Source organism: Bidens hawaiensis, unplaced genomic scaffold, assembly GCF_021521415.1.
Source record: "Bidens hawaiensis isolate Kalapana, Puna unplaced genomic scaffold, B.hawaiensis_p1.1 tig00025763_1, whole genome shotgun sequence".
Taxonomy (NCBI): Eukaryota; Viridiplantae; Streptophyta; class Magnoliopsida; order Asterales; family Asteraceae; genus Bidens; species Bidens hawaiensis.
The window spans coordinates 270,144-282,927 of record NW_027494122.1 but is presented as its reverse complement, the minus strand read 5'-3'; the positions used below and the strand labels follow the sequence as shown (position 1 = coordinate 282,927).

Genomic DNA, 12,784 nt, shown 5'->3' with positions numbered 1-12,784 from the left:
TAACCCGAACCTGTTGACCCTAACCCGTTCCGACCCGAACCGAAACAACCCTTCTTTTAAGTGACCCGTTTCGACCCTAACCCGTTTCGACCCTAACCCGTTTCAACCCTAACCCGTTCCGACCCATGACCCGTTTCGACCCAACCCAACCCAATTGCCACCTCTACTTTGAATACAAAATTCGTTTATCTCGGCACACCCTTTACACAATTTGTTTCTTTCTTCACCTGTAATTCCTAATCACCGGCCCCTGATTCTTAATAGCCGGTTTGAAATTGATTGATGTGATATGGTGAAAACATGGTGAATCGATGAACGGCGGCCAATCGATGGTTAAAGGTATTAGATTTTGGGACAAATCTGGCTACCATGGTCAATCGCCGTTCGATATAGGGTTTTCCAATTCGTTGATTTCTCCAACTGTATATTCGACGATTCAGGTTCTTGCTTATGATTCATTTGAGACATACAAGGTAACGTTTTGGGTAGATTGTCTTTCTATAAATGAAATATTATAATGAATTTATTATAGTTATTATATTTATATTATAAGTGGCTAGATACTTATATGACACAAGGTTTTGGTATTGACAGTTTCATAGTTCTTGTATGACCATGTTTTCGTTATATCATATTTTGTAACAGGACAATCAGCTGCTGCAAAAACAAAGTTTCAATTACAGGATTCTTGCAAGGTTGTCAGGTCTATAACTTCTTTTGGGCATGATCATTTGGAAACTCATCCTGCTGCAGGTTTTTATATTTTTTTCATTGGTTATTATGTGAACATTTTTATGTATTTTGAGAAAATTAACAACAGATTTAGTTTTCTCAGAAGGATTATCCGATTTGGTTCTTGGATGTGACTTAGTCGAGACATACAAGGTAACGTTTTGGATAATTTGTTTTTCTTTAACTGAACTACATGCTTGGTTTTATATTTATGATTTGTAATTTGAAATGAGAGCAAACACGAATTCAAATTACTGTCTATGCTTCAGTTTTGAAGTTGCTCATTTTTACTGAATACAATAACAAATATTTATTAAAGCTGAAGTATCTAGAGTATGCATATTTAGATGGAAAAAAAAATTATTCAAATGGTTAAAAAAATAGTCTGCTTTAGCCTTGAGGTAATTTGATTTAAATGACTAATTAGACAAAGTTGATGTTCAACTGTGAAAACTACTTAATTTAGTTTATGTTATGGTGCTGATATTTAAGATCATAGGGGAAGAATAAAGCGCTTAAATTTGTCTCTTGCTATGAAACTATTGCTGATGTTTTAAGATATTGGAATGTTCTTTTTTTATTTTATTTTTCAATCATTGTACAGTTTTTCTTCAATTTCGTATCTTTTTTTCCTACCTATAATGGAATACCATGGAAAAGTTAAATGAACACAAGGGCAATGATATATACATGGGTACCTTTTTTTTTCTTCTTTTTTTGTTGGTCAATTATCAAATTTACTATATTATATTAAGCATCTCCTTTCTAAGACATTCTATGCATGTTACAGGGTTAAAAATACATGAAATCAAGCTACTTGAATTACGATGATATTTACTTGGTTTTAAGTACCATGTCGTCGGAAACATGTTTGTGGACAACCTTTTCCAAACTGGTAATCAAGCTACCTGAATTACGTTTATTTTGAAAGAGTTTTGAGTTAGATTTGTAAACAAAGTTTTATCTTTTATGAATTTGAAAAGTTATATATTTGACAATGAAAGGAGAACACATCCCTGATTTTGAAAACTCTCATTGAAAAAGTATGTACGATGTCATATATTGAAATTCATATGCTTTAGTTAGGCTTAATTTTTCAAAAGCCATTTTGTAAGCCAACCACTCTCCACCCGAACCCATTTTGACCCGAACCTTTTTGACCCTAACCCGTCCGACGCGACCCTATTCGAACCAAAACAACCCTACAATGTTATCTGGGTTGGCTATAGCTTGAAGTTTTAATATATATGTTTTACAAATTTTATTCATTTTTTCAATTTTAATGATTCAATACGATGAAATTATAAAGTATGCAAAACGAGGATCAAAATAATAAATTATGATCTACTGAAAGTTGTTTTGTACGGTTACACAAGGTTGCATCTGTGCATTCAACCCATGTATAGACGGTTAAACGAGTATGGCCTAATTTGGGCTGTCACTTTAATACTATATTTGTTTTCAGGTGCTGAACAAGGCTCGTGATGACGCATGAATCATTGCTCAAAAATATTCATCAGAAAGCAACAAATCTCAAGGCAATGGTTATATCAGGTTCTAAGAAAGTTATATCAACATCACAAATGAATGAATGTGTGGGACAACATTATGTGGAAGGTAACTGAATGCCATACGACTTCGTAGACCGAATGCTTCCTCAAAAGTCACTTTGGGCGATTACAGGCCCGAAAATTGTTGGTTCGTGTACTCTTATATATGAGGGTTAACACCACAAGGGTTCTTTTTTCATATCATAGGTGGTAGAGAAAGGTTTATTGATACATCAGTTAATCCTGAGGACAGTTAGGGGTATATTTGGTATTTGGAATTCCAAAAAATAGGTTATATTGGTCTAGAAATTAGAAAGTGAAGTATATTGCAGAAATCAGATTTAGTGTTACTTTTGCATATGATTGTTTGGTTAAAAGAAAATTGGCAGCTCGAAGGTTATATCATAAGTCAAACATCATTCAGAATTGCACGTTCTATCAATAGAGAACAAATGTTATAGTAGCAAATTAAATTGACAGCAAGGTTGTGACTTGCAAATTTGCAATTTGGTTCAGGGGTATTTTATGAATTTTTTAACAAGAGGTTATTTAGTTTCGGATCCAATATCTTAAAGTTAAGCATTAGTCAAAGTAAAATGTTTTTACAGTTTATTATTCAATATATTTATAAATTTTAATATTCAGTATATTTATAACTTTATTCATATTTGTTGTGATAACCCAACCCGTGTAATACACGGGTACCTAACCTAGTTATTATATATAATAATGTGTCTCACCTGCGTCAATGTTATATCAAAAAGTACCTTTTTTTTTACTTTTTTTTAACAACTAAATATATTGTACATTATGAAGATTGAACTCACTAAAGTTATAGGCAAATCACTTTACTACCTCACTAAAGTTGGAATCATACAAACTACTTATTAGTAATAATTAGTTATACCCAAACGTAAGTTTAAAATATAGATGTAAAGTTCTATACTAAGATATAACGTTTAATAAATTTAATATTTATAGTATTACTCTTGATTAGTGGTATAAAAAGTGTTTATCCTATAAAATGAGTTGGAACACGAATGAGGTTCGGTCACACACGCATCTGGGCATCGTGGCACCCGCAAAGCCAATGATCGAGCAGCTAAGGAGGCTAGTAGCATATATGAGGGGCTGCACCTGATACGTGCATTTACACGTGGCCCTCGTGTCATCCGCAAGACAATGAGCGACAGTGAGGGTCGGTAGCGTGAGGGCATGCACCTTGGTATGTGCATTGACACGTGGCCGCAAGACGTATGGAAGAATTGGGATTTGATTGTGGATGACGAAGGTTATCAAAAGGCTCGTTGCAAACTATGTGGTTCAATATTAAAGCACGATTCCAACTCTACTTTGAGAAAGCACATCGAGAAGCCATATTGCAAGGCGTTGAAAGGGATTGGCGCGACCGATCAAATTAACTTGGGTAAAGATGGTACACTATTTCGTTACAACACGACTCAAGTTCAAGATAGAATGGCAAAGTTCGTTATTCAACGAGGTTTGCCGTTTAACCACTTTGATGACCCGGAGTTGACGTCGTTGATTCGCGAAACTCTACAACCGAGATACACACATGTAAGTCGTACTACCTTCAGACGTCATTGTATCAGGTTGTGGGAGTGTGCTAAAAAAGAGTTAATCGAGTCTTTTCATTCTTTAGAAGCCATGGTTAGTTTAACTACCGATGTTTGGTCGGCACCACACGGGTTGCCCGAATCATACATATGTGTCACCGCTCATTGGGTTGATTCGGTGACATGGCAATTGATGAAACGCACCATCGCTTTTGAAAACTTCCCGTTCTCACATACCGCCGAAAAATTGTTTGAATTACTTGATGAAGTTATAACGACTTACAACTTGAGAAATAAAATATTTTCGATTTCGTTTGACAACGCTTCAAACAATACTAAGGCGGCTGAAAAATTTATCATTAAATATTCACCACCTTGTTTCGGGGATTTTTTTCATGTCCGATGTGTTGCACATATCATCAACTTGGTTGTCCAAATAGGTCTTGACAATGAACACATTTGTGATGATTTAAAATACTTTAGACTTATGTTACAAGATGTCTTCAAAAGTGGTAAAAGAAGACATCTTGAATATAAGAACTATTGCAAGTCGGTTGAAAGAAAGTATTTGGGGCCGAATTGGGACGTTCCAACCCGTTGGAACTCAACTTGTCATATGTTAAAGTGTGCTTTTGCCCAACGCCAAACTTTACAAGCTTTTCATAACAATCTTGTTGAAGAACGCGAGGCCGATATGTTTCCGGAAAGTGTTTGGGTCCAAGTCTGTTATTTGTTGGAGTATCTTGATGTGTTCAAAAAGTCAACAACAAAATTATCGGGAGTCTATTACCCTACTAGTTGTTGGGTTTTGCAAGAATTGTACTATATGTCTTGTGTTTTTAAAAGCTTTGCGGAGAAGAACAAACTCTTCGAAAATATTGTTGCGGTGATGAAAGAAAAGTTCATAAAATATTTTGAAATCATACCGCCGGTCTTCACTTGTGCCGTCGCATTAAACCCCTATTGGAATGTTAATGGGGTTGAAACAACGATTGAGGAAATATTCGACAACTTAGGTATGCACGAGATTGACCCGAAGTTGTCGACGGAAGCGAAGGACAAGTTCAACAAAAACCTTCAAGACCTTTATGACCATTATTTTCAAATGTATGGTCCAAGCACGAGATCGTCTTTTGTGAAAAAAACAACTGGTAGGCCGTGCAATGACCCACTTATAAACTTGATGAATGGGATTCGTGAATCGGCATCTAAGAGGCAAAGAGGAAACACACCAAGTAGCGAACTTGGTCGATATAGTGGAGCAAACTATGTTGAGGGCGCAACGGTCGACGAAATTCGCAATATTGATTTGTTGGCTTGGTGGAAAGGTAAACAAAACGAATTTCCCATTCTATCCGCCACGGCTCGTGATTTGCTTGCCGTACAAGCCTCAACGGTTGCTTCCGAATCGGTTTTTTCTCTTAGTGGGAGGGTGTTATCTATGCGAAGAACAAAACTAACTCCCGAGTCTCTAGAGGTTTGCATTTGCCTAAAGGACCATTTGGATGCGGTGGATCGTGTACAACACAAGGCGAACTTTGAAGACGAAATACCAATAGAGCGTCATATTCATGATGAGGAGGCGGAGGACGGGGTTTCTTCCGATAACGAAGACGAGGGTGAAGACGAGAATGAAGACGAAGAAGAGTTGTAATTATTTGTTTTGGTAAACTTATTTGTAACTTGTTCAACTAATATTTAGTTTTGATTTGTTTTATTATAATTACTTTTGTTACTCATGATTAATTGTTTGTTACTTTTTTAATAACGACGAACATTTTATTCATCTAAAAAATAACTATTACAAACATTATTAAAACATAAACGATACTAAACATAACAACTAAAACATAAAAAACAAAGTCCGTCGTTTTAACCCGGGAATACTTATTTTTGGGTTGTAGAGCCGGACGACTCTCCCACTTCCATTTTTTTAGCTTCCATTCTTCTTTTTTCTCGACAATACTTATTCGTATGTTTTCGTAATGTCGAGTTGGACGCTGCTTTAAGAAACTTCGAGCAATATTTGCAATGTGCCAACTCATGTGAGTCGGTCATGAGACACAAATCGTAATGAACCCAAACATCGGGGCATCTTGTTGTTTCGATCACCATAACAACGTCATCATTGGTTGCCATTTGTTGTCGGTTTAAGGTTAATTGTGGTTTGGAGTGTGTTTTATAGTTTTGGGAGTGGTTTAACAAGTACACAAACAAACCTTGCTATTTATAGAAAGAAGATAACCTATTTATAGTTAAAAAAACCGGTTCCAACGGTCTAAAACGGCTATATAGCCGTTGGAACCGGTTCCTAACGGCTATAATGTTTAAATTTCAAAAAAAACCGGTGGAACCGGTTTTTACGTAAAAACCGGTTCCGGTTCCAACCTACCCGGTTCCTAAAAGTTTGCATTTCTGGGCATCGGTTCGGGTCGGGAACCGAACCGGTTCCTGACTGGAACAGGTTTCATTTTCTACCCGGTGTGAAAAAAACCGGTTCCGAACCGGTTCGGGTTTTCAAGGTGAACCCGATTTGTGCACCTCTAGTGTGTGGGGGTGTTGATGATGGGAGCGAGCTGTTGATTATCTATACTTATATTACAATACATATAGGAAGGACAAAATGGTCTTTTCATCAAATCTCTAAAATTAAGAGATTACAAGTCATATAGCATAAGATACAACTAAGAAGGTTTGAAATCCCTTTCCATTAAAATACCGGGCTTTTCAAAACCCAATCTCATTTCAAATTTCAAAAGCACTTCTCTTTCTTAGTTTTTTCTCTCTCAAGTTCTTTGTACATTACGTTTCATTATCTTAATGGATGAGCAGGAACAAATATGATTTGCTGGTGATAGTTTACTTCAATGGTGGGGTCTGTATGACGGAGGCTGTTAGGGTTCTAATCGTGAAACCGACCCTTTGGTGACCATGATCCGACGCCAACCGTTTTGGTCTGACGAATTAGGTAAAACCCTTACATTCGATTTTTTTAGTAAATCAATACCTATTAAGACCTGATTCGTAAATTTATGTTATTTTTCCGGCTAAGCTAGGGATTAGGTAACAATCCGATGATAGGGTTTATGACGGCGACTATTATGGTTCGTATCTGTTAGAAGTTATTATCTCCCAGAATTCTTGGATGTGAAAAGATGGTCACTAAGCAGCTTGTAAAATCGCTAAGGTAATTCATTAAATCATGCCCACATTGTTTTGTAATTAGTTTTATGATTATTTTGCTTGAATTTGATACCGCTTCCACTTATTAATATTAAATCAATTTTGCAGCTTCTTCTCCTCCTTTATATTAAAGGTCACTACTGCTCTGATTGACTTGGTTGACAATATTCTCAGGAATGAAGAATTTGATAGTCAATGGGCTCCCTCTAAAGGCTTCTCATCCAAGGTAGTGAGATTCTTATTAAGTTTCTTTTTTGTATATGTATACTAAGATAATTAGGTTATTTATTTATTTATTGCTTAGGTTTTAATTAAGTTCCAATTCAGACTTTTTATCAGTTGTGGCTGCTACGCGGTTGAATTATATTGGAATTTTTCAATATCACTATTTCAGTGTCTTTAATATGTTGAAATTCACTACAGAATATACCTTGGTCAAAAAGTTTATAATTATTGTCTCTAAAGAGATGGAAACAAAGAATTTTCAAGAAATTGTTTAGCTGTCTGTAAAAATTTGAATATATAATTGGCAGTGGATCATAGTGATTTGTAAGTTCCATGTTAATTCTTTTTCTTTCAAATTTTATGTCAGAAGAATGATATTCTTTGTCCAATACTCCTTTTTATCTTTTTAATTTATACAGGTACATTCAAAGCTCAAGATGTGGGCATCAAAGATTCAAAGCTTTCAAGGATAAGTATTTATGTGAAAATGTACAGAGAGAATTCACTCAGGAAGTCTATAATGAGGTTGGTAACGTTAAACTGTTTTCATGCTAATCTTTAGCTAAGGTATTATGATTAAAGTATTAGAATTTTTAGTGTAGAAGATGATTTAGATAACAATCGCGATTGGTTTCGTACGCATATCTGGTTATAATGATTAACAAATGAATTGTAATATTTAAGTTTTTTTTTAAGTTTCCATAATATTTGATAATATGTAGATTGAGCGTAGTTATTCGAGATCATTAGTATTTGAGTTTGCTTTCAATTAAAGAACTAGAGGTGTCAAAATGGACAGGTTTGATAATAAGCGAAAACATGTTTTAGATTGGTTGGGTTGACCTAATAAACGAAAACAACTGAAGAATCTAGAGGTGTCATTATGAAATGTTCACGGGCACAGTTGAACGAACACTACCTATCATTTGTTATGCTCACAAAAATAATTTTTTTTGTTCATGTTCATTTTTTTATCAAATTTTTGAACACAAACGAACTTCCCGGGTTTGCCGGACGTTTGGTTCAACCTTGCTTTTTTTTTCTATAGAAAATTCCAATTGCTAAAAATTACAATCATCATTATTCATCACTTTTTGAGATATGGTATATAGTTTTTTTTTTGTTAAATGGGTTATTTTGGGGTATTTTTTAGTCAACTTCCAAATCAGGCTGTAGTCTGAAAATTTTGAAAATTCCAGAGTTGTTATTGGTTATAATTTTTATGTTGTGATCGATACTCTGATATTTACACCTATAATTTAATGTTGTGACTCAGAAATGTGTGATCCAATTATAGTGGATCTTTGCCGGTGCTTCACAAAAATGCGCTTCAGAATCTAATATACAGTCTTGATGTGGTCTACTCCCCAATTTCACGTTTTTCCACTATTGTTTAATCAACTTGTTCACGCATGTATTCTCTCTTTGTCTCTCTCTAAGTTTATTTTCTTCATAAGAAAAATGAAATTTTTATATTTAAGTTCAGTTTTACATTCTCTTAATTTTGTTCATAATTGTTTTCTTCTTGCTTGCAGACTGATGGACGTTTGGGTGAGATTTGATACATAATGATGTGTTGGATGGGAGTTTTGTGAGAAGAGGTAAAAGTTTTAAATACATGGTATCTTCTATGTTTAACCTTAACTAAACAAACCATCAAACATGAACAATTAAACAAATTTTCTTTTTGTTCATGTTCGTTCGTCAAGAAAATGATTATTCGTGTTCGAAAATGTTTGTTTGTTGACAGTATAAACGAACGGTTCACGAACATTAATAAACGAACATAGATGAACGGACATGGATGAGCTAAAACCAAATTATAATGTAAATATACACAACCTTTGCATCCAACCAAACCGCAACAACACTGCTTCCAGCTAAGGTAACCAAACTAATTCTAGCCTTCTTATCTATATGATTTTGGTTTGGTTCAGGGTTGCTGGTTTGGACATGTTTTTTTTTTTACATTTTTTAAACGCTCGATTCAGGTTACGTTTTTTTTTCTAATGGGTTAAACATGTAAATTTATAAGCTGGTTAAAAGAAATAGGTCAATATAGTTTTTTAAGCATGACTTGTTTCTTGTAGTGCTAATTTATTTTCTTAAAACCTATTTAGTATTAGTGCAATAATATAGGTTTTGAAATAATTTATGCCAAAAGATGTTCAAGGGTCCTGGAAGAAAATATTTTTAACTGTTTTGATGTATTGTTTTTTTTTAAAAAATAATTTTTATACTTATTTATATGTTCTTTTTCATGTTATTAGTCGTTGTCTGTCTTAGACCCTTTTGACAAGAATAATTTTTAATACATATTTTTATGTTCTTTTTTTTACGGTTTGTTTCGCTTACTCATGGTCGATGTTGATTACGATCCAAACAAAAAATATGATTTAAGCAATCATAATGGAAAGGGTAGTTTGGTCATTAAAAATAAATTCATTGAACTTTGGTATACATAATATTTTTAGTTTTGGTTTGATATGTATGAAATTAAAAAATAGGATTTTTAGTTGACTTTTTCCTTTTTAAATAGATGTGGAATGGCTAGAATAGCAGCCATTTGCGTCCAGAACTAATAAAAACCACTGAATGTCGCATTTGATAAAGATTATGTTCTTTTTTGTTAATTTTGGTCTTGTGGTGTTTGTACAGGTATCTTGATGTAGGGGTAGACATTGTCAGCTGCTTGCAGTTTAGATTCCTTGGCTTAGGCTTATAATTTGGTTGCAGCAGAGGCTGCAGTGGTTGCGGGCTTAGTTGTATTAGCTTTTTTGAGAAGAGTTATAGATAGATACTTATTTGTTAATTTCTTTTTTTTATAAACATGAATTTGATATAGATACATATTTTGTATGATGACGCTTACATGTTAAGTTGTAACATTGAAGTTACAAATCTATTTCTAAAGTTAAAAGTTTTAATGTTTTTTCCCAATTTATATACTAATTATATGAAAGCGTTAGCGATTTCATTTATAATGTTTACATGTAAAATAAAGAGGTTACAACTGATAAAAAGACTTCACATTTGTAATATGGTGATGCAATAATAAAGATGAAATTGATTGTTCATTACAAAAATATTATGACACAATTTATACAAATGACACATATGACTTACTACATAGTTTTTAACTCTCCTGGTTTTGTTGAAGAATCACTATAAATATCACCCTATACTTTGACGCAGTTGGTGTTTAAGTGAAGGGTGATCACCCATCGCATGAAAGTCCTGGCGAAGAAGAGTTGCGGTTGAACAATGTATATGACATAATTGAGGTGTAAGGCATATGACGAGAACTGTTTTTGCCACGATGCAAGTGGATGACATATGGAATTTTATTTTTAAATGTTACATATATGAGTGATATTTTCTTATTCTTATGCTAAGATTTTTAGTTTTAAATTATTATGTTTACGAGTAATGTGTTTTTTTGTGTTCTTATAATTAATTAATTGAGATATCTAAAGCAAAGATAGATCATCATGATGCTATGAATAAAAAGGTAACAAAAGTAATATACATTATATTACGAGATGAATGACAAACTAACAGAAAACATATCGCGTTGTGAATTGTCGCCGCCGCCGCATCACGCGGGTTTCTTGCTAGTATATATATATATATGTATGTAAAAAAAATCCAAGCGGTAACAAGATTATACGTATTAAAGTAAACTAAATTAAATTTAAAATTATTAGTAATTATTTAAACAAAATCAATGATTACATAAAATTAGCTAAATTATTTTTTTTAAAGCTTAACGATAATATTTGAAATATATAACTTTATTTAATTTTTAAATCAAACGGTGACAAAATTTAAATACATTTGATTTTTTCAAGTTCCAAGATCTAGTTTTTTTATTTGTCAACAGCTAGTTTTTTTACGGATAAATAATTAAATATATCTATGACTTTCAATTTTTTTTTTTCAAAAAACAACTAAGTAACGTCGAGTACTCCGTACGCGGCCCCATTGGTTAAAGGTAGGCCGAGCCGGTCACTAGTCCGGATGGACGGAGCCCCTAGCGGTCCGCCTATTGAGGGATTCACCGGATAAAACCCGACCGCCACACCCGCCAAATGGCACGACAACGAGGATCCGGTAAAACCGGGTGAGATCAGGACTCGAACCCTGGCATCACTCATATCTCTCATATAAATTAATGATAGTGAGGTTTGAACCCCCTACCTCTCACTTGTAAAGTGAGTGCTCTATAGCTTTCGATTAGTTTCTCACACAACTATCTCACACTATTTGAATCTCACATTTTATCATATTATTACATATAACAATTACCAACTTTGGTATCGTTAAGTGTTGATTGGGCCACTTGGCGGCACAATATTGGTCCGTTGAATTTTGAATCTTTTTTTGTTTTTATGATTGGGTACCATAATGAACATAACGAAAACTGAACAATTCGCGTAGACTCACAAACCCTCAATGACCGGGATCAATAACATTCGGGTTTTACCAACGATTGATTTTAAGGGTGAGTGTAGTGGGGTGACAAAATAGAGGTTTTGGGGCTATAACACCGTTACATAGGGTGACAAATGGGGCGAAATGGGGGGAGAAGTTCTTGTCGCTCACTATGCATGTTTGTTATATTATTATTATAATTTATGTGTGTGTGTGTGATATATATATATATATATGTATATATATATGGGCTACAACACTATTACACACCTAAAAACAAAAGCATACCATTTGCTGAATAAGCGTCACACGCAAATCGCCCCATTTTGTAGCCCCTCTATTACACAATAATCAACGTCGCCCCGTTGATCCACCTTATTTTTTATATTTTCTTTTAGCTCCGGTACTGTTAAGAAAGTAACTGAAACCTACCAAACTTGTGTCAAGTTACCGCCTCAATGCCCGGGTTGACAACGCTTGGGTATTACCACCGTCATGGTTTACCAACCAAATAAACCTCGAATATTCAATATTTTTTTATATGCTATTTTCTTTATATATTAATTTGACCAATTTATTTTATGGGTTTTAACTCTCATGTTTTGCCAACTGTATTTATATTATAACGAGTGTAACTGATAATATCCGAATTTACATCGGCTCACCGTCGTAACACTCAGATTTTATCAACACCCGGGTTTCAAAGCATTTCGCTTTTCTTTTTGTAACTTCGATACCGGAGCGAAAATCGACCGAAGAAAAATACTACAAGAAAAAGACTTTTAGTGGCGACGTTTGTCACCGCTAAAGGTTAAGCGGTGACTTGTCGCCGTTAATGTGTCGCCAGTAATGTCTCGTCGCTAATACCTTCATATCGCAGCTAATTAGCTTGTACTTGTCGCCGCAAAAAGTTTGTGCCTCATGAGATAGATGTTGTTGCTAATAGTTGTGACACGTCACCTCCACGCCACGTCAGTCGCTGCTAAGAGGCAAGTTTGGTCAAGCTGATTTCTTTTCAGCGACGACATTGTCACCGCTAAATGTTAACTATGTTGTCACTAAAAGTGAACAGTACCTGTAATG

At 34.4% G+C, this 12,784-nt stretch overlaps 1 long non-coding RNA gene across 2 annotated transcripts; it reads left to right on the top strand.

Annotated features, from left to right (window-relative positions):
- Positions 1-200: 200 nt before the first annotated feature.
- On the top strand, positions 201-2,262 carry LOC143572183 (uncharacterized). 2 transcript variants are annotated; one of them, XR_013142224.1, is made up of 5 exons: positions 201-485; positions 646-753; positions 836-885; positions 1,523-1,627; positions 2,198-2,262. It is a non-coding gene; the product is annotated as an uncharacterized LOC143572183 (long non-coding RNA). The 2 variants fall into 2 exon arrangements; XR_013142223.1 differs by lacking the exon at positions 201-485 and having other exon boundaries at positions 499-753.
- The last annotated feature ends 10,522 nt before the right edge of the window (positions 2,263-12,784 follow it).